This window comes from Podarcis vaucheri (genome assembly GCF_965113315.1).
Source record: "Podarcis vaucheri genome assembly, chromosome: 12".
In the NCBI taxonomy this organism is placed as follows: Eukaryota; Metazoa; Chordata; class Lepidosauria; order Squamata; family Lacertidae; genus Podarcis; species Podarcis vaucheri.
The window spans coordinates 53,205,060-53,224,891 of NC_138750.1; the positions used below are offsets into that span (position 1 = coordinate 53,205,060).

The 19,832-nt window shown below is 42.6% G+C and overlaps 1 long non-coding RNA gene across 1 annotated transcript in view; it reads right to left on the reverse strand.

Moving 5' to 3' along the window:
- Positions 1 to 579: 579 nt before the first annotated feature.
- LOC309515127 overlaps positions 580 to 19,832 on the reverse strand; it is a 34,019-nt gene continuing 14,766 nt past the window's right edge. The window contains exons 2-3 of the long non-coding RNA XR_014212301.1: positions 17,423 to 17,544; positions 580 to 709 (exon numbers count right to left, since the gene is read on the reverse strand). This is a non-coding gene — a long non-coding RNA (uncharacterized lncRNA). The remainder of the gene's footprint in view (positions 710 to 17,422; positions 17,545 to 19,832) is intronic.

Here is a 19,832-nt window from a genome sequence, read left to right on the forward strand (position 1 = left end):
GCATGCTCAGTCTTCACTGGACTGTTGAGGTGGGGGCTCCTATAGCTCTCTCCCCTAAATAGGTATGTACTTCTGAAAATCTGGGGGCTCCCCCAAGCCTGATCCCTCCATCTGGTCAATGGGTGGCACCATTTTGGTTCCATAAGCAATAGCACTCACTCAGGAATGGATTCCCAATACAAATCTGTTGGGCTATAATTAATCCTCTTTTTTTTTCATATACTGGGTAGGAGCAATAACCTTTGGCCTTTTAGATTCCCTTCTAGCTGCAATATCCTATATGCTACCACATAATGCATGCAATAATTGCAGAGAAATACATTGCCTTCCGTGTATCTTAAGTATTTTACTCTGCAGAGTGTGGTACAAATTGCATTGGGTTGTACATAATTTATCTCATAATTATCTTAAGAGATACTATTGACTTTTTTCTTCTGTAGTGCAGAAAGCAACAAGAAGTGTGGCTTACCACTGAGGCTTTTTAAAAGATGACAGAAGACAAGATTTTGACATTAAGAATTGTAATTGACCCCAAAACCCAGTAGCTTTTTAAAAAAAAAAACTGCAAACCAGTGCATTTCTCATTTCATTTTAGGTAGCCTTTGTAAACACAACAGAAAATCCGCCATTCAACCTTAACAGGGATGCTTTCAAAGTTCTTCACATCCAAATTTCTCCCTGGGTGTTGGATTCCTGAATGGTCTCATTTCTGAAATGGAAGAAAAATAATAATGATACACTAAGAATTGTTCTGGCTTTTATCTCATTTGTTTAGAACATTGTGCATGTGGAATTTGCTCCAATTTCTGTAGGTATGCATTTGCAATTATCATTGCTAATATTCATAGGTATGCATGCTCTGCAGGTATGCATGCAAATGTTTCTCTACAAATTATTTAAGACCTATGGAGGTATTATTGTGTGAATGAATTCTGTCATTGGCCTGGTTCTTTATTGTGCTTGTGTTTATTATATATGCATTGTAACGCTTCACGATTCACTAAACCCATTTTGCAAAAGCTCACAAAGTTCAGAATTGCAGCAATTCAGAAACAACATTTCTTGACTAATTCAAAGGCACCTGGAAGATGGAGCCTTTCTGTGGACTGTGGGAGGGTTAAGGGTATTTTATAAAGGTGTTCAGCATTAAGTTGCAAAGAACTGGAACAGAGAATGGAAGCTATTATAAGAAATGCAGACAGTGCCTCCCCTTCCTGGTGAGTTAAATGTAGTGATCATCTCTGAAAAGTCCATTATATTATCAGTGGAATTAATCAAGTGTCGCATTGTTACTTGCTATTTCGAAATGGAAAGAAGAGATTCATTTGCACTTTCTCTCTCATCTGTTCATCTATTCCTGTGCATTAAAGGAAAGCAACCCCTTGCAGGTGCATTCTGTAGAAGATCAGGTTTGGTTCATCTGCATCCTTATCCATAACACTTGCTGATTTCAGAGTATCAGCTCCCTAAACAGCAGCTGCTTTACACAAAATTCAATCTTGATTTCTTCCCAGGCACCAGAGATCAATAAAGACTAATTTGCATTAAGATGTATAAAGCATTCAGGGGAACACATCCAAATGATGGTGTGGGAAAGGAGCAGATAGTATCTAATTCTAATTAATATTAAAAAGGAAATGGCCCCAGCTTCCAGCCTTAAAAATTTTCATATAACATTTTCCATAGCTAAAATTGTCATTGGCAATTCGAGACAACAAAGAAAGCTGAGGTAGAGCTCCAGCAACACACTAATTGCTTTATTCGGAAACATATTTTTCATAAGCTGCTTTAGATGATGCATGGAATGGGCATGAGTGTTCTCAATTAGCGCTCTGCACCGCGACGCCCACAATGAAGAGACGAAACAACAGTTGGGGATTTAAGCTGAGCAAGAAATTTGATTAAATACAAAGCAAAGGATATGCAATAGGTAATGAGAACTAACTACTAACTCCTGTGCAAGTTCTAATTAATCTGAAGCTTTGGACCACTTCCCTTTTAGCTCAAATTCTTCAGTTATCCCCCCAGCCCCCAGCCCTTGACTGAGGGTTTTGAAATAGTTGCCTCCTTACTTAGAGTATGTTCACACTTACATTTAATGTGCATTCTTCATGTTTCTAGTGTTGCATTTTAAAGCCATGTTCACACAGCGTTCTTAGTAATGTGTGCTCCCATCCTGTTTCTGCCCCTCCTTTCAAACCAACTTTACAGCAATTGGAACCATGAGCCCATGCAATTTAGGTTGCCATGTGTCATTTTTCCCCCCTGAACACGTTCTCTTTTTCATGGGTAGAGTCATCAGACCAATCTATAGTTAAGAGTAGAAGTCGGCAAATATGTCCTCTTTTTTGCTCTTCAAAATATGGCAACCCTACACCTTTTAGTATACCTGAAGGAGCGTCTTCCCCCCCCCATTGTTCTACCTGGACACTGAGGTCCAGCGCCGAGGGCCTTCTGGCGGTTCCCTCATTGCGAGAAGCAAAGTTACAAGGAACCAGGCAGAGGGCCTTCTTGGTAGTGGCACCCGCCCTGTGAAACACCCTCCCATCAGATGTCAAGGAAATAAACAACTATCTGACGTTTAGAAGACATCTGAAGGCAGCCCTGTTTAGATAAGTTTTTTATGACTGACGTTTTAATGCAGCGCCGGATTTATTTATAAGCTAAACAAGCTATAACTTAGGGCCCCACTCTCTTGGCTGCCCCCCCCAAAAAAAAAATTAAAGGCAAAAAAACCTGGATGTACATTTCCAAAATATAAGATAAAAAAATTAAAATAAAACCTACGTACAGTAACAGTGTTTTGTGTTGTGTAGGCTCCTATTTGTTATGTGCAAATGGCTTTAGATATCTATTAGGTCCATAAATTACCATATAGCACATATTCAACACACAAAACAGCGACAATTTGTTGTTGACAAAGGACAGCTGGACCTATAAAGGGCCCCATTACCTTCAGTAGCTTGGGGCCTCATCAAACCTAAATCCGGCCCTGTTTTAATGTATTTTTAATCTTTTGTTGGAAGCTGCCCAGAGTGGCTGGGGAAACCCTGCCAGATGGGCAGGGTATAAATTATTATTATTATTATTATTATTATTATTATTATTATTATTAAGCCTTGTGAGCCCCTTTACCAAAGCCACCTCTTCTGCTGTGGGGGGTCCTATAGTGATGATGTCATTGTAGGAGTGAAAGGACCAAATTCAAAAAGCCTCTCCTGAGCACAGGCACAAGAAGAGCGGCCAGACTGCGCATGCTCAGATATGTACCTGATGCACACTAGTATTTCCCTGCAATGTCATATCCAGGTAACCACGGTTACTGTTGAACAATTAAGTGCACACAGGTGAGTTCCATGGTGCAAGCACACATCCACTACGGATGAGTTAAAAACAGCACCACTCTGTTATCCTCGGATGAAAGGCAGTATAGGTATTTAAATAAAGAAATAAATGCTCCCTGCATTGGGGAACCTGTGGTGATTTTGGGGGAGGAGGAGGGAAAATCAGACATTGCTTTCTAAGGTGAAAATGTGAACATTCCCTTAGAGGTGTATGGGCTAGCCTTCTCGGTCCCCCCTCCCCCCCCTTCCCTTCATTACCTACTTTGCCCAAGGCAAAATCTCAGCATTTTCCTCAAAATGTTGAATTAGGCATAATTAGATGATAGCTCTAAAGATTTTATTTTTTAAAAAAAACCTAGCAGGGGACCCAACAAGTAATATGCTTTATATGGAGTATGGAAACTGCATCTTTCCTTTTCTCTAACCCAGTGACAGAAGGATGGGATCCTGAGTCTCACTGTGAAGGCAACACGTCAGAATGGAGGACCACCCTCTTCATTAATGGAAGGTAACAAAGGTCCATATGTTTAAAGCCATGGTTTTCCCAGTAGTGATATATGGAAGTGAGAGCTGGACCATAAAGAAGGCTGATGGCCGAAGAATTGATGCTTTTGAATTATGGTGCTGGAGGTGATTTTTGAGAGTCCCATGGACTGCAAGAAGATCAAACGTATCCATTCTTCAGGAAATCAGCCCTGAGTGCTCACTGGAAGGACAGATCCTGAAGCTGAGGCTCCAATACTCTGGCCACCTCATGAGAAGAGACTCCCTGATGTTGGGAAAGATGGAGGGCACAAGGAGAAGGAGACGACAGAGGACGAGATGGTTGGATAGTGTTCTTGAAGCTACCAGCATGAGTTTGGCCAAACTGCGGGAGGCAGTGGAAGATAGGAGTGCCTGGCGTGCTCTGGTCCATGGGGGTCACAAAGAGTCGGACACGACTAAACGACTAAACAACAACAACAACAACAACAAAGTCCAATAATGGTTGCTAATCTTGAATGGCTACATGCAATATGAAACTAGGATACAATTCGCAGGCAGATAACAGTGGGGAAACTCCTAGAAAGTCCTTTGGCCTCACCCAGCAGAGTCCTTTCTGTGTTCTCATGTAATTTGCTGAAATGTTACATTTCTTAGCCAACAAACGTGGCCTTCACACAGTGCAGACTATGGGATTTTCTCCCACAGGATGTATCGATGGCCACCGACTTGGATCACTTTAAAAGGATATTTGACAGATTAATGGAGAATAAGGCTTTTAACAGCTACTAGCCACGAGAGCTATGGTCTCCTTCTGAAGGCCAGTTTCCGGGTAGAACAAATAGGGAGAGTGCTGCTGTTCTCAGTTCCTTCTTGCAGGCTCCCAATGTGAGAACAGGTTAATGGACTAGATAAGCATTTGGCCTGTTCCACCAGGACTCTCCTTGTTTCTTAGTTTTGTCCTACATGGATCTTTGCCCTCTATCTCTGTATTTTGAAAAGTGACATCAGAATTCCACCCTGTGTGGGGAGTGGAGTTTAGTCACATAGGGCTAAAAAGGTGGTTCACTTATTTTATTTTATTTTATTATTTTTAAAAAGATTGATGACACTGTAATTGCAATTCTGTGTAAGAGTTCATTGCACTAAAATTGTCACTGTAACCGTTACAATTACAATAGTAGTTTTGAATTGTTTATGCCTCCAATTCCTGTAGTCCCACTTGCTTAATTAATCAAATTTATTCCTACTCTGCCTATTCTTTTCTGCATGGAGTCCTTGAGGGGTTTAGACAAATTAATAACACTATTTATGAATATCATATTGCTGAACTTTCAGAAATCGTGCCTCTGCAATTCATTAGTCCTTCAGCGACTGGGCCCTATTCTGCAAAGGCTGAAACCTACAGTATCTTGATTTTAGCTGCTGCGTGATGTAGACAGCTGCCCTTTTGATTTGCAGCTTCATTTGCGAATGCTTTGTAGAATAACTGGGGGCAAAAATATTTGACATCTATAAAATAGGTTCAGAGCATTTACAGCACTTCACATAGGTCAGTCCCATTTACGTGGAGATACCCTTGTGCCTGGTCTGGAAACTCCAGCTGGTGCAGAATTCAGTGGCTAGACCAGAGCTTTCCAAACTGTATGTCGCAGCACGTTAGTGTGTTGGCTGCAAACAATCCCTGCAGTCCTCCTGTGGCTGGAAAGGGGTCAGTTTAACCTCCGGTTTGCTAGCAAAACTGAATTACTGTGTCGTGAAATGATGCATGTCTAAAAAAGTGTGTCACTAACGTGAAAAGTTTGGAAAGCTCTGGGCTAGACTGCTGTCAGGAGCAAACAGCCGGCAGCATGGCACACCTCTGCTAAAACATCTGCATATGCTACCAGGCCAAATTCAATGTCTTTGTGTTGATATACAAAGCCTTGAACAACTTAGGCCTACCATATCTTACCGACCACCTGAGCCCTTATAATCTAACACAATCACTGAGATCATCCAGAGGAGTGCTGTCAGTTGTTCCCCACATTGCAGGGCCTCAATTAGAAGTTGGGCATTTATTGTCGCTGGTCCCTTCTGTGGGACGCACTCTTCCAGCAGAGATTTGGCAGGCATCCTTGCTGTGGACTTTCAGGCATCTCTTAAATACCTTTTTACCCCAATAAGCACTTTTAGCTGTTAATTTTCAATTTGATTAGCCAGTCACCTTAAACATTTTATGTACAGTGGTACCTCGGGTTACAGATGCTTCAGGTTACAGACTCTTCAGGTTACAGACTCTGCTAACCCAGAAATAGTACCTCATGTTAAGAACTTTACCTCAGGTTGAGAACAGAAATCGCGCGGCGGTGGCAGCAGGAGGCCCCATTAGCTAAAGTGGTGTCTCAGCCTAAGAACAGTTTCAGGTTAAGAACAGTCCTCCAGAATGAATTAAGTTCTTAACCCAATGTACCACTGTATTTTTATATTATATTTTTTATTTTATAATTTTTTATTGTGTTCTGTTTTTAACACTATATACTGTCCTGATATTTTATGATATGGCAGCATAGCAAAAAAGAATGATGATGCTGATGCAAAGGGGTTTCAGGCGGTATATAAATTGAAATAATAATAATAATACTTTGAGTTAGTCTTTGCTATTATGCTACTAAAACTAAACCTTGTTGTGTTTTAAGCTTTATAATGCTATCTTAAAAATTCTATCTTAAATAGGCAAAAAACTGTTAATTTTTAAAATGCTCCAGGGACTTAATAATACCCCTTTACAGCAGCCACATGCAGAGTTGGTCTTGCAAGACAATGTGAGGTTGCTAGCTAGTTGAAAGCTTGATTCTACGCATGTTTATTTGGAAGTAATAGCGGCAATATTCCTTGGTAACAAAGCAACCAATCACCCAACTGATACTTAAAAATTAATACGTAATGTGTGTGTGGTTTCATTAGTGGCAATGGAAATTGTTGCCTGTTAAAATGGTTATCTGCCATATACCCGCCACAAGCAAATGATAGTATGTGCTCTGCCAGTTCAACAGTCAGATGTAGAAGTTATCCAGGGTGTTTCTTGTCAGAGGAAGCAGCTCCCAGGATTCTTACAGATCCTGAAACCTTCTAGTGGGATAATTTCATAGATCTCCCACAGCCATGTCAGAACTTCCAGTAACCCCCTGTTACCAACAGCCTGGCACCACTGAGAAGGAGCAAGCCAGTCTACCATTCTGTTTCTGGTGGTGATGCCTCTGGAAGCTGATGAAGTATGGTGATGGGCCTCCCCTGCTATTTCTTTGCAGCATCTTCCCTTCATGAATCTACCATGTCTGTGCACGCAGGTTCTGTGGAACAACAAATACTGTTGATCAAGAAAGGAGGCAGAATGCAGTGGTAGGCTCAGGCAGAAGAGTCCTGGACTTAGATACCATTTAGATCTATAGGCGGGAGTATCAAGTGAATGTTCCATCGTGCCTTGGCCAGAGCCAGGGCCTTTTTGGCCGTGGCCCCAGCCTGGTGGAACGCTCTATCACAAGAGACTAGGGCCCTGCGGGATTTGACATCTTTCCGCAGGGCCTGCAAGACGAAGCTGTTCCGCCGGGCCTTTGGTCAGGGTTCAGTCTGACTCATTTTCTCCTTGTATAAGAACAAGCACGAAGGAGGTTCCCAGAATGCTTATAATATCAGTGGAAACAGTTGGTAACCGCCTTCAATTTTAACCTGAAGATTGCCACTTGTCCAGTTTTAATTTTAATTTGTTTGAATTAATTGTGGGATGTATCTTAATTTATAGATCGCTTGTTTTTATGCATTGTCTTACTTGTATGATGGGGAGGGCAGGAAATAAATAAATAAATAAATAAATAAATAAATAAATAAATAAATAAATAAATAAATAAATTTCTGTTTTTTAATTGAAAGAGGCCTTCTTAGCAGAGGCGTAGCTAGCTGCTCCAGCACCTGGAGCGGCTGTTGCAGGGCTATCCGCCCAGGGGGACGCCGCAGCGAGCTGCCCTCAGAGTCCGCCTGGTGGACGCAAGCCCCACGCTGCTGTTTTGGGCAGCGCTGGGCCCCGAGCCACTGCGTCACTCCTAGGAGATGTGGGGTTATGCAGGCCATAGCCATAACCTGTGGAATTTCAACGTCTGGTACGCTTCCACTGCGACTCAGTGTTTTCCTGGCGTTTAGCAGAGATTGTGCACAGAGGTGTGTGTTCTATGTGGAGGCATGCAGAAAAGACTCTGTACGCAGCTTCTTTCCTAATCTACGAAGCGTTTATTGTACAGCAGCAATAAATCAGCATTCCGGGAGAACGAGCAGGCATTGCTCTTTCCCTTTCATCAGCCAAAACCAAAGGTATTCTCACATAACAAAGATATGTGGGCACACCCTGCAGTGGGCAGGACACACACTCTGAGCTATTAACTCAATAAGTTCTGGTTCTCCTCACAGGAAAAACGTGTGGCTCGGGCGCACTGTTTTCTCACCCCCTCAGGGATGACACCCGGGGCGGGCCGCACCCTCCTTCCTACGCTCCTGCTTCCTGACATGCAGAAAACTAGCACATCCCTTAAGATCCCAATGCTTCTGTCCTAACTTTGCTACCTGGAAGCCAAAGGAGGGAAGCAAGAAACCCTAAAATGGGGCATTTAGAACAGGGTACTGGTGGCTTGGGATGTGGGTGGCGCTGTGGGTTAAACCACAGAGCCTAGGACTTGCCAATCAGAAAGTCGGCGGTTCAGATCCCGGCGACGGGGTGAGCTCCCGTTGCTCGGTCCCTGCTCCTGCCAACCTAGCAGTTCGAAAGCACATCAAAGTGCAAGTAGATAAATAGGCACCGCTCTGGCGGGAAGGTAAACGGCGTTTCCGTGCGCTGCTCTGGTTCGCCAGAAGCAGCTTAGTCATGCTGGCCACATGACCCGGAAGCTGTACGCCGGCTCCCTCAGCCAGTAAAGTGAGATGAGCGCCACAACCCAAGAGTCGGCCACGACTCGTCCTAATGGTCAGGGGTCCCTTTACCTTTACCCTACCGGTGGCTTGGAGTACAAAGCTCTTTGAATCCAAGCTGGTGTGAAAACAGGGTGGTGGGGCGCACACCCAACTTCTGCCTTGGTTGGCACAAACCAGCAGGGCTTGGGGTATTTCAGTAGATCTGCCTTCCCCCACCTCCCGTTGCCCCTCCTTGACCCCCTTGATGTTAGTAACGTTGAGCAAAATTGCACAACCTCCTTGGGTAAAAAAAAAAGGAAAATGGACAGAATAAATCGAGCCGAATGGGACTGGAATGCCTTTATGTGGTTTTGGAATGCTAAGAAAACTGTAGGAAGTGGCAATCCATTCTCTTTATTATAATGTGAAATGTAGTCTTTAAATTAAAGAAATACAAAATATATATTTGGAAGTTGCATTTGTAGTTGGTTTTACAAGAGTTCACAGATGGAATTAGAAATAAGTTGCTGGTGTCCTTAGTATGATATGCAAATGACAGCATTTTACGTTTAGTGTATTATAGGTAAATATTAATGTGTCTAAAAAGCATCTGCGTTTTTAATGGTACCATGTTTTAATATTTAAGAGAAGTCTTAACATTTTATGCCCTGGAAATTGTTCCTTACCTCAGATTTATATTTCTAATAAGTGTAAGTTTTCTAACACATAGTGGTAGGAATTAATGTGTTGTAGTTACGATTTACGTATAATTATGTACAATAATCCTGATTAATTATGTATGATTATGTATAATAATTATGATTAAATCAACGTTTTAGTAAACATAGCACATATGTATGGGAAAAGGATGGAGAAAGTTAATGTAATCCTCTCCCAGAGGTGCTAGGGGTTTTGGGTTTTTTTACACAGAGGGAGCTTTTTATGTGAGGGAACATGAAAAACCTCACCACACACACACACACAACCATAGGCCTCATCTGCACTATACCTTAAAAACAGTATCATCCCAAAGAATTATGGGAACTTTCATTTGTCCAGAAAGATTATGGCTGTTAATCCTTGCCAGTCTACATCCAGCTGAGGTGTATCAACTCCTGACAACTTCAAACCTGAAAATACTCTACAGCAGGGGTGTCAAACTCAAATTCATCGGGGGCCACATCAGCAGTTTGGTCGCCCTCAAAGGGCCGCTTGTATCTGTAGGTCCTACAGGTGGAGGTTTCCTGAATGCATGTAAAGTGGAGCTATCCTGTGTAGAACAGCCAGCGCCGCTAGAGGGCAGACGTTCCCTGGCTTGTAGGCTGCCGCACATGCGCTGAAGAGATGGCTTTCTTGTGTCAAAAAAAAAAGCGAGAATAAAAGGTGAAGGCTGGCGGCCGGCGGCGACTACACGGGCCACATGACGAGGTCTGGCGGGCCGGATTTGGCCCGCGGGCCTTGTGTTTGACACCTGTGCTCTACAGCCTTGTAAATTTATGTAATTAATTTAAAGAGGCAAGGTTATTTCCCTAGAAATGGAGCTGTTTGTGTGGATGCACTAGTGTTATAGTTCACTGGCCACAGTGCCCAGAATCAAAAGGTTAATTATTACCAGTGCATGGTCTGAGATCTTCCTAAGGCCTACCCAGGCCTCCTTCAAGCCCTCCTGGAAAGAATAGGACATAATCCTTTCTGGAAAGGGACCCATAGTGAGAGGAACAGAAAGTGAAACCAGGGCCATCAGGCTGTCTCTTCTGCCATGAGAGACTAAAAGATTTGCAAATTTGCACTCCCTAGATGGAGAAATCGGAGCTTCCTGGCCCTTCCTGTCCAAACCTGTCAGGGAACTGACATCGGAGCCAGAGGCGGAGGGAAGGCTCTCAAATGATGCTGGAGAAGGGCCCAGCAGGGAGAGAAGCAGCTCAGCAGATGGGGAAGCAAATCAGTGCAACACCAGGAATAAAGGGGGGCAGATGGGGGAATCGGAGAGAGGGCTCCAGGACTCTTCACTGGACATCAGTGAGGAGAGCCCAGGTCCTCCACTACCCACGCCCTCCCTGCGCAGAAGACTTCCGCGCAGGGAGCGTAGGAGGAGACTTGGCGTCAAACAACTTTTATGTTGGAAAATGTTTAAGAAACGCCCACTGATGGATTCTGCTAGCGACTGAGGCAGCCACGAAGTGAAGGGCTGTCCAGACAGAAAGGTTTAACAAGGCAACACAGCCAGGAGTGGTGGTAACTTACGCATGAGCAACCCATACTCATTACAAAACCCTCATGACATATAAAGCGTCCCTATTTTCCAGGGCTGTCCCTGATTTACAGAAGCTGTCCCAGTTTCTGATTCGGTTCTGGAATGTCCCGCTTTTCCTTAGGATGTCCCTATTTTCATTGGAGAAATGTTGGAGGGTATGTAGTTATCCAACCCCCCGAGCCATTTGAAGGCAATCCTGTATAGGGAAGTTTTTTGAGTGTTTAATGTTTTATTATGTTTTTGTATATGTTGGAATTTGCCCCGAGTGGCTGGGGCAACACGGTAAGGTGTTGGGGGTATAAATAGTAAAATTATCATTATGGAATGGGATGTCCCTATTTTCATCATAGAAATGTTGGAAGGTATGATGAAGATCACCACCAATCAAGACCACACCCTCCTTAAATTTCTCCAAAAGGAAAAGAATAGAAACTTCCACTGAACACTGCTGCCTTGAGCTCATTGTTGGAAAGGCAGGATGAAAAATTCTCCTGCTGTGGAGGATACAAGATATCTAAACTCTTTCTTACCTTTCCCTAATCGTTCACAATATGCAATAATTGACTGAATATCATCCTTGAGAGGCTCTCTTGTGCATCTACAAAGCCTTGATAAAGCCATAAGTATTCAAGAAGAAGCTACAGAGACAACGAACAACCAAGAGAGATTGGAGCAGGGAAATAGAAAGGAGATTAACCCCTCTTAAAATAAGGACCAGGGGAGAAACTGTTGGCATCCATCTGCATTAGCAGCACCTAAGTGACATTCCTGGGGCACAAGCTTGTGAGGCATCTGATCAAGGCCTGTATTTTAAAATGAGCTTAAAGATATATTTGCAAATGTTTGTATGTTTCATGCCAGGCAGAAACCAGCTGGCTAAGTACTTTGGCAGTTGTTTATCTTCCTGCTCTCCTGAACAAGGGCCCCCCTGATTTATAGCAGTAGCAGGAGACAAGTTTCTCAAAGTTGTAAAAGGAAATTACAGGCTGGGAGCAAATGTTACACTGACCCTACATATTACAGAATACAATCAAGCTGCAAAAACACTAATTAAGAGTTGGTAAATAGTAAGATTTATTGTTTAACAGAAAATAATACTATGTGCCTCCCATCAGACTCTAGCCATATTTTCCTAAGGTTTAAGGTATACTGAGAGAGTTAAAGGGCAATAAATTTTGGGAAGAGCTAATGGGAAAAGCAGCTGGCTGGGAAAGGGGGGTGTAAACTGAAGAGGATTCTTTTGAAGCTGTTTTTACTGAGTTCCTTTTTTACTTTGCAAAGGCCTTTTCTTCTAAAAAGCTATCTATGTTATGTATGAGATTTGTTGGCTTAATGTAATTATGCAAAGGATTTAGAAAGTAAGAAATGTTAGATTCTTATGTTAGATTCTTATTTCATTGATGGTGTGTGAGAATGTGAACCCAAGATCTCTGTTTAGATAGAATTTAATACCATGAGCCATTTGTTTTAGCCATTTGTTTTGGAATGCAGGGGCAACAGGGGGAAAAGGTGATCTGGTAATTAAGGTGCCTTGTCGAGGCAAATGTAAGATATATGGCTACTTGTCTGCCATTTATGGATAGAAGGAAATATAGCTCTTTGTCTCCCATAAAAGGTAATAGGAAATGGGTGTATCTTTTATGACTGGTTCTAGCAAACAGCCAATAGGAATTTCAACCAGGCTGATTGGACAGAGGCAGCCAAAGGAGGAGCAAGGGCGCTGGGCTGAGGAAATATAAGTGCTGGCCATAAGGGCTGGAGGGGGCAGAGCTTTGGTAACCATATACCACTGTGCCTGTCATTTATTTGTCTGACAAATAAATTATTATTTTAATTTCTCTATTGCTGCGTTGAATATTTCATTCCAGCTAAGCGTTAACCACAAGCAGGCTGCTACACTTGGGCAGGGTGCATGGAGATCATGGGCTGTGATCCTCCAGACATGAAAAGTCTGTCCCCAGTTCAGTAAGTGTCATTGAAAGCCTCGGCTGGTCTGCTGGGAATGCCAGTGCCCTCCCATGAAACAGGCCACCAGCACAAGCGAGTGGTGGGTATACAGCAGCTGTGTCTGGAGAATTGCTCCCTTTTATTAATATACTTTTCATACTACAAAGGAAAAGCAGTGACAGGTTATATTCCACATTCTGGCAAAAGATGCTCTGTATGAATAGAAGCAGGAGAGAGGCCCTGTGCAAAAGATGTTTCTTCCTAGGTAATGACAAATAACTTATTTATCCTTGTATTGTGAAAGGGGAGTGGGGGAGTTTTCTGACTGAACAAGTCACAGCACTCTTTACCTTCTCTCCCTCCCTCTCTCTAGCACATCCTTCCCTCTTATCTGCACACACACACAGAGAGAGAGAGAGAGAGAGAAGCTACAATTGCGCTTTCAAACTTTTCAGAGAATGCAGAGGCTGGTGGGAGGTGAAACGAAAAGCCAGAGAGCAAGAGAGCCAAGCAAAATGTTTTCACCCAAGTGATGCGCAGGTACCCACAAAGCAGCATTGCAATGCTGTTTGCATGAATGTGCAGGGGGGGTAAATTGCTCACATGCGTGCACGCACACACATACACCCCCTGCTCCAAGAAACACACTTGACAATTTGTTTCTGATTACGGTTGATGCCTGATCGCTTATTCAGCTCCGCCATCAAAAGAAGACACAAGCAAAAGGAGCAAAGATATTTAAGGAGAGAAACGATAAGCCAGAGACAGCTTGTTGCATATTCATTTCTTTGAAATAAGCAGGACTTAAGAGAGCTGGTGCACATGTCTAGGAAGACGTTCAGTGGCCCAGTTTGCAATGATTCCTGCTGAATTTTGCCAGACCAAATAAGCAAGTGTTTGGGTTACATTTGTTCATAAACTTGATTTAGATTTTCCGCTGTGTTTTATTGTTTTAAAGATGTTTTAAACAGTTTTAGAAATGCTATAATTGTTTTTACTGTATTTTAGTTTTAACTGCATTTTTTAAAAATTACCGTTATGTCTTCTGTTCTGGAGACATTTGTGAAGAGGGGTGGGCTACAAATTTAATGAAACAAATATAATAAAGTTCAGCAAGGCTAGGGGCCTGGTAACTAAGATCCAGAGCAAATTTGCCTCTTTTAATTTTTTAAAACATTTTTCTTGTTTCAGATGTGCATGGTCTGCCCTAAAGGCCCTTCACCACCCCATGTATTCTCCCAGATTTCTGCAAAGTCCACCTTAGGTAACTTATTACACATTCCACCCTGTTGCTTATATGGGAGAGTCTGGTCCTCCCCTCTTCCACATAATCCTTTCTAGCATGCTTCTTCCATGGCATGTGGGGAATTTATGGTGTACTATTTTTTTCTTTTAGAAAGAGAGAGAAGCATCAGGCGCTGAATGGAAGAAAGCTGGTCTAGGAAGTAAAAGAAAAGCAGGGTGATGCACGGGTCATGTTGCCAAAATAGACAGATAGCAGATGGAGGCAGATAATCTTGGATCTGATACAGAGCAAAAAAAAATAAAATAAACCCAAACAAACATGCAGTGGAGCAGCTGAAGTGTCAATACATGCCATGGAACAGCAGCCTGCTCCTGCCACAAAAGAGAAACAGGCAACAATTATAGGAAAAGAATGCAGGGGAAAAAATCATTAATGCTGGAGCGTTCCTGTATAGTCAAAGAGATATGCAGAACTTCCTGAAAATTTCCATTAATTTTAGTGGAATGCCCCAAACCCTGCAAATCCTGGGGTGTTTTTCCTTAAGCAGGTGCATCTAAATTTGCTTCCAAATTCCCCTTTAGGTGCTAGCAGCATCTCTAGTTCCAGAAGGGCACGCCAGCTGTTCACACGATATGGATAATTTCTTCACCAGCAGCGGACTCTCAAATATAAACCCAGTGGTGGTAGGAAGGAGGAAGGGAATGATAAGAGCCTAGCCGTGACTATGGAAAGAACCTCCATGTTTTCAGTGGGTCCCAGATTGCGATATGTGAACAACTCCCTCTTCCCTGCTGAGATATTTTGCTAGCCTTACTTGGGAAAATTTAGATCAGTTTGCTGCCATCTTCTCTCTTTCAATTTAAGCTTTTGAGCCTCTTCACAGACTATTTAATGCCTGTTTCAGACTATTTATGTCCTCCCCTCCCACGGCATGCACACTGCTCAGGGCAGCTTACAGCAATATTTTAAGGAGCAATATAAAATAATGAAAAACGTGGCATGTAATGCCCATCTTAAAAGGCAAACATTGAAATTTATTTATATGTTTATAAAACTAGTTATTTGCTTGTTACACAAGTGACTTGCAGCATATCTTAAAAGAATAAGAGTAAGTAAATATTAGATTATAACATGGACACTTTCACATAAACATATATGGAATTTAGAAAAATGCACCAAAGTCTCCCCTCCACTCCAAGAACAGCAGAAGGAAGCCTCTGCAGCACACAGACAGCAAGACAACATCATCATAGTTTATCAAAAGTCCTGGAAAAGAGGAGTTGGTGGGGAAAGATCCTGACAAACATATAGTGCCATCCGACTGTCAATATTTTGCAGGAGGGATCCGAGCGCATGTTAAGTGTAATTATTTAACTGACACTGAAAGGGGAATATATATGTGTATTGCTGAAAGATTTGGCATTGGAAAACACCCTTGAAACTAAAGAAAAGCAAGAAGTGGTCTCTGAGTTCCTTAATGGGTTGATAACTAACTGTTGTTGTTCTCTGGTAGATAACATGTGAGTGTTTAACCTTAGATCAGGGAACAAGGGTATTTGGTTGCAAATCTCCAGTTGCCTTTAGTCTTTGTTCTCAGCCTCTCTGAGAGTAAGATGTGATAACTGAACTCACTCCAAGAGCATGCAACTTCAGGCAAAATGGAGGCTGTAAGGAGAGACACCTTTGCTTATAGGTGTGTTTGGAATTTTATTTTATTTTTAAGATGCTGAGCCTATGCTGGACAGCACAAGAAATTGTATGGAATTATTTGGATGCATCTTTGATGTTTGTGCTCTGTTTTGAAGAAAGTTCTGCAAGTAAAGTTTTGAATAATATCTAATGGGTCTGCACAATGCTTCAGTCCAAAAGCGGTGAGTTTTTAATGCATCCAGTTGCTTCAAGCTGTGCAATATTAATATTTGCAATAGTGTACACCAGAGCTTTCAGTTTGTGCATTTGAAGTGGATTAAGGTGCTCTGTTGTCCTAGCACAACAAATCAACATTTTAAAAAGCTGGACTTTTTGCAGTTTGGAAAGTGATGTGGAAATGCATTGAAAAGTTATAGGGTGAGCGAATGACTAACAGGAAGATATGTGAACACCCCCCACAGGCAAATCGGGATAAATGCAGCCTCTTAGTCAAATAAACACCATGCAAACAAAGCCGAATGAATGATCAAGAAGAAGAAAAATAGATCAGACATAATCTCACCTCTCCATAAGCTTTTGTAAGCAAATCAGAATAAATGCTTAATAAATAGATAACCTGCAAGGGTCTATAGACCAACATAGACTGTGTACACACTGTACAGCACACTCAAAGCTCATAACCATGCAAATAAACCTGGGAACTGTAGTTTAACTCCCACAGAGTACAATTACAAACTACAGTTTCCAGGATGGGGGTGGGTGGGTTGTGCTTTAAATATGCATTAAATGTGTGATGTGTACGCAGCCACATATACGCAGCCACGTAAACACAATTGTTATGAAACGAGGATTGGCTGACTGTGGCAGACCCGGGTTTGCACTATGCAAAGTGTGAAATGGCCCTGTGAGAGTCAGATCAGAAAAGAGGGAGGGGGGAGAAGCCAACATTCCCTTCTATTTCAATCACGGCCGTTTGCAGAAACATTGCAGGAAAAGTGAATTATTGCTGCTTCTTTTCTCCTTCATTTGATTAAATATATTCCACAAGAGATGTAGGATTTGCTCTGCAAGTCCTCTGCCGCTGTGATCTCCCTACTTATCCAGAGCGTTGCGTCATATCAATGCAACTCAACCTTCCTGTTTAGGGATTAGAGTACATTAGGGACTCGGATGAGGCTGCTAAGACTCAATTCCCTTTGGACATCTCACGGATAGTCGGTAATGATTTTCACTCGCTTGGTTTAGAAGGGGATATGAAGCAGGGTCACCATCTAATCCTGCAAATCAGTGGATCCCATTTGTATGGGGATATATTGTAAATACAGCACATGTGGGCTATTATAATAACAAAGTAGTTCCTGGCATCTGCATCTAGAAAAGAATAAGGCAGACGTGCGAGGAAAAGAAACTCTCAGGAGTGAAATAAATATCTATAGGAATTATCTCCAGGGGGTTGCCCTGGTGCAGCAAATCTGGCAAGAGTCTTGTGACATCTTATGACTAACAGATGTATCAAGGGGGGAATCTTTCTCAGCTCAAGGGCCACATTCCAACATAGGCAAGCTTCTAGGGGCCACATACCTGTAGTGGGTATAGCCAGAGGCAAGAAGTAGCTGGAGCAACAGGTGCAATTCTTCCCTTTGTACGTAACCTACATTCGCCCCATGTTTAATCCAGAGGTTTCTGTACACACTTCTCTCCATCTGCCAAGTAGAAGAGGAGTTTGGATTTGATATCCCGCTTTATCACTACCTGAAGGAGTTTCAAAGTGGCTAACATTCTCCTTTCCCTTCCTCCCCCACAACAAACACTCTGTGAGGTGAGTGGGGCTGAGAGACTTCAGAGAAGTGTGACTAGCCCAAGGTCACCCAGCAGCTGCATGTGGAGGAGCGGGGAAGCGAACCCGGTTCACCAGATTACGAGTCCACCGCTCTTAACCACTACACCACCTCAAGTAAGAGGCATGATCACATTTCAAGGAGAAGCAGGTGGAGCCTGGCCCATGACAGGTGTGGAATGGCCTGGGAAGAGTCCCAAGGGGCAGGCATAGAAGCCTGGATGGCAGCATTTGGCTTCTGAGCCTGAAATTCCCCAGCCTTGAAATATATCAGAACATAAGGTTTGTGCACCTTGTGTCCATAAACTACCAAATTGCAATTCATCAAGTGGTTCAGTGCTTGCACCTGTAGCTGCTGCAGGAAAGGGACTGTGAGCAACATCTTAAGAAGGGTGTTTCTTGGATTAAGGGGAAACTGCGAAGCTCCCTTGTTATTTTAGCAATTGAATGTAGCATGTTATTTATATCAATAGTATTACGATGTGGGGTGGGTTTTTTGCACATTATTAAATTTGCTATTGTTTTGCTATGTTATTACAAAGTTGTTTTTCCAATGTTTGTTTGAAATGCTTTCCTGTTTCCTTTGAGCATGATTTGGTTTTGTGGGAAAGCGGCATGCAAATATTATGCAGGGATAATATGAATGTGGCTTGAATTGGGATAAAGAACTGTGTGCCGGAGTGTCACTTGGCTGACAGTAAGACTTCCATCAGTGTAGTAGAGAGGGAAGCGGGTTTTCAGTGATTCCTCCCCGCTGGAGCCCCTCTCCCCTAAAACTGCTCCAGAGGGATAACCAAGGATACTGCTTCATGCATCTGATAATACTTCGTGCATCTGATGAAATGGACTTTAGTCCATAAAAGCTTGGGCCATAATAAATGTGTTCTTGCTTCTGCTGCAACTGATGTAACACAGCTCCCTTTCTGGAAGGAGTGCAATAAGTCTTTTTCCTGAAATCTCTTGCCACCCACACAGAGCCAAGGGCTCCTCTTTTCCAGAACATTACCTTCTGTTAGCGGTTACATGTTGTAAATTTGTCTGTGTTGTGTTTTTGTCTTTATATTTCGGAAATGAAAAATTAAAAAGAAGGCTCTTGTTTATATCTGTTGAAATACATTCCTTAGTCACCTTGTGCGAGAGGCAGGGAAGGGAGGAACTCCCAGGGCATTCAGAAATGCATTCTATAGTCAACACAGGACATGTCAGGTGGAAGCTTACAGGTGGAACTGGCTCTGGGGACTTTCGTTCACTTGGTACAAAGAGGATTCCCAGCAAAGAGGAAAGGGTTCTGCATTGCTTCAGAGGTTGATCCTGGATCAAAGAGGTACCAACAATTTAGTCTGCATTTTATATAAGGGGAGGAATGGGGCACTCATTAATTTTTTTATGGTGGACAGGATCAGATGAATCGGGGCTGAGATGTCCATACTTGCTCAGCATAAATGATCAGCATTGGGACTGGCTTGAGCTAGAAGAGCTTGGGAAAGGATCCTTATCAGAAGGATAAGGAATATACAAAATCCAATCACAAATTATTATCATTAGAAGAAGTGGGAGCCAATGGCAGCTGTGGAGGTGATGAAGCAGTAGATGATGCCTTTGGTTTTGGGAATGACCAAAGGCTCAGCTTCTACTACTGGTCTTAAACGACTCAAGGATCTTGTTTCCAGTGAGGATGCAGCAGTTGGATCCCAGCAACCAAGATCATTTTTCAGTACCTCTGGTACTTAAGGCTATAAAAAGGGCCTTTCGGTTATGTGTTTTTCTAAAATGTCCACCATGTTCCAGTTCCTTTCCAGTGTGTGGGGACACCCCCCATCATCAGGGCTACATTCCATTAGTCTTGCCTACAGAATACTGAAATGGACAATACACATCTCAAGAAACAGCATTATCTGATAATGATGCAACAAACCCAGGCATAGGCCTGCATTAAACAGACATGTTGTTAGAAGACTGTTGTGCACACATACCTATGGGACAAGCTCTTAGGAGTTCACAAAAGCACATAGCAATTCAAAGCTATCAGGCTGTCCACTTCAGTACTGAGTGCTTGAATGGACCCTGTAGAAAGTCGAGGCTAATGCATAATTGAAACAGCGCAACGATGCTTTGATGCTCTAAATATGTCTAAATCTGCCTTTTCACTAGGTA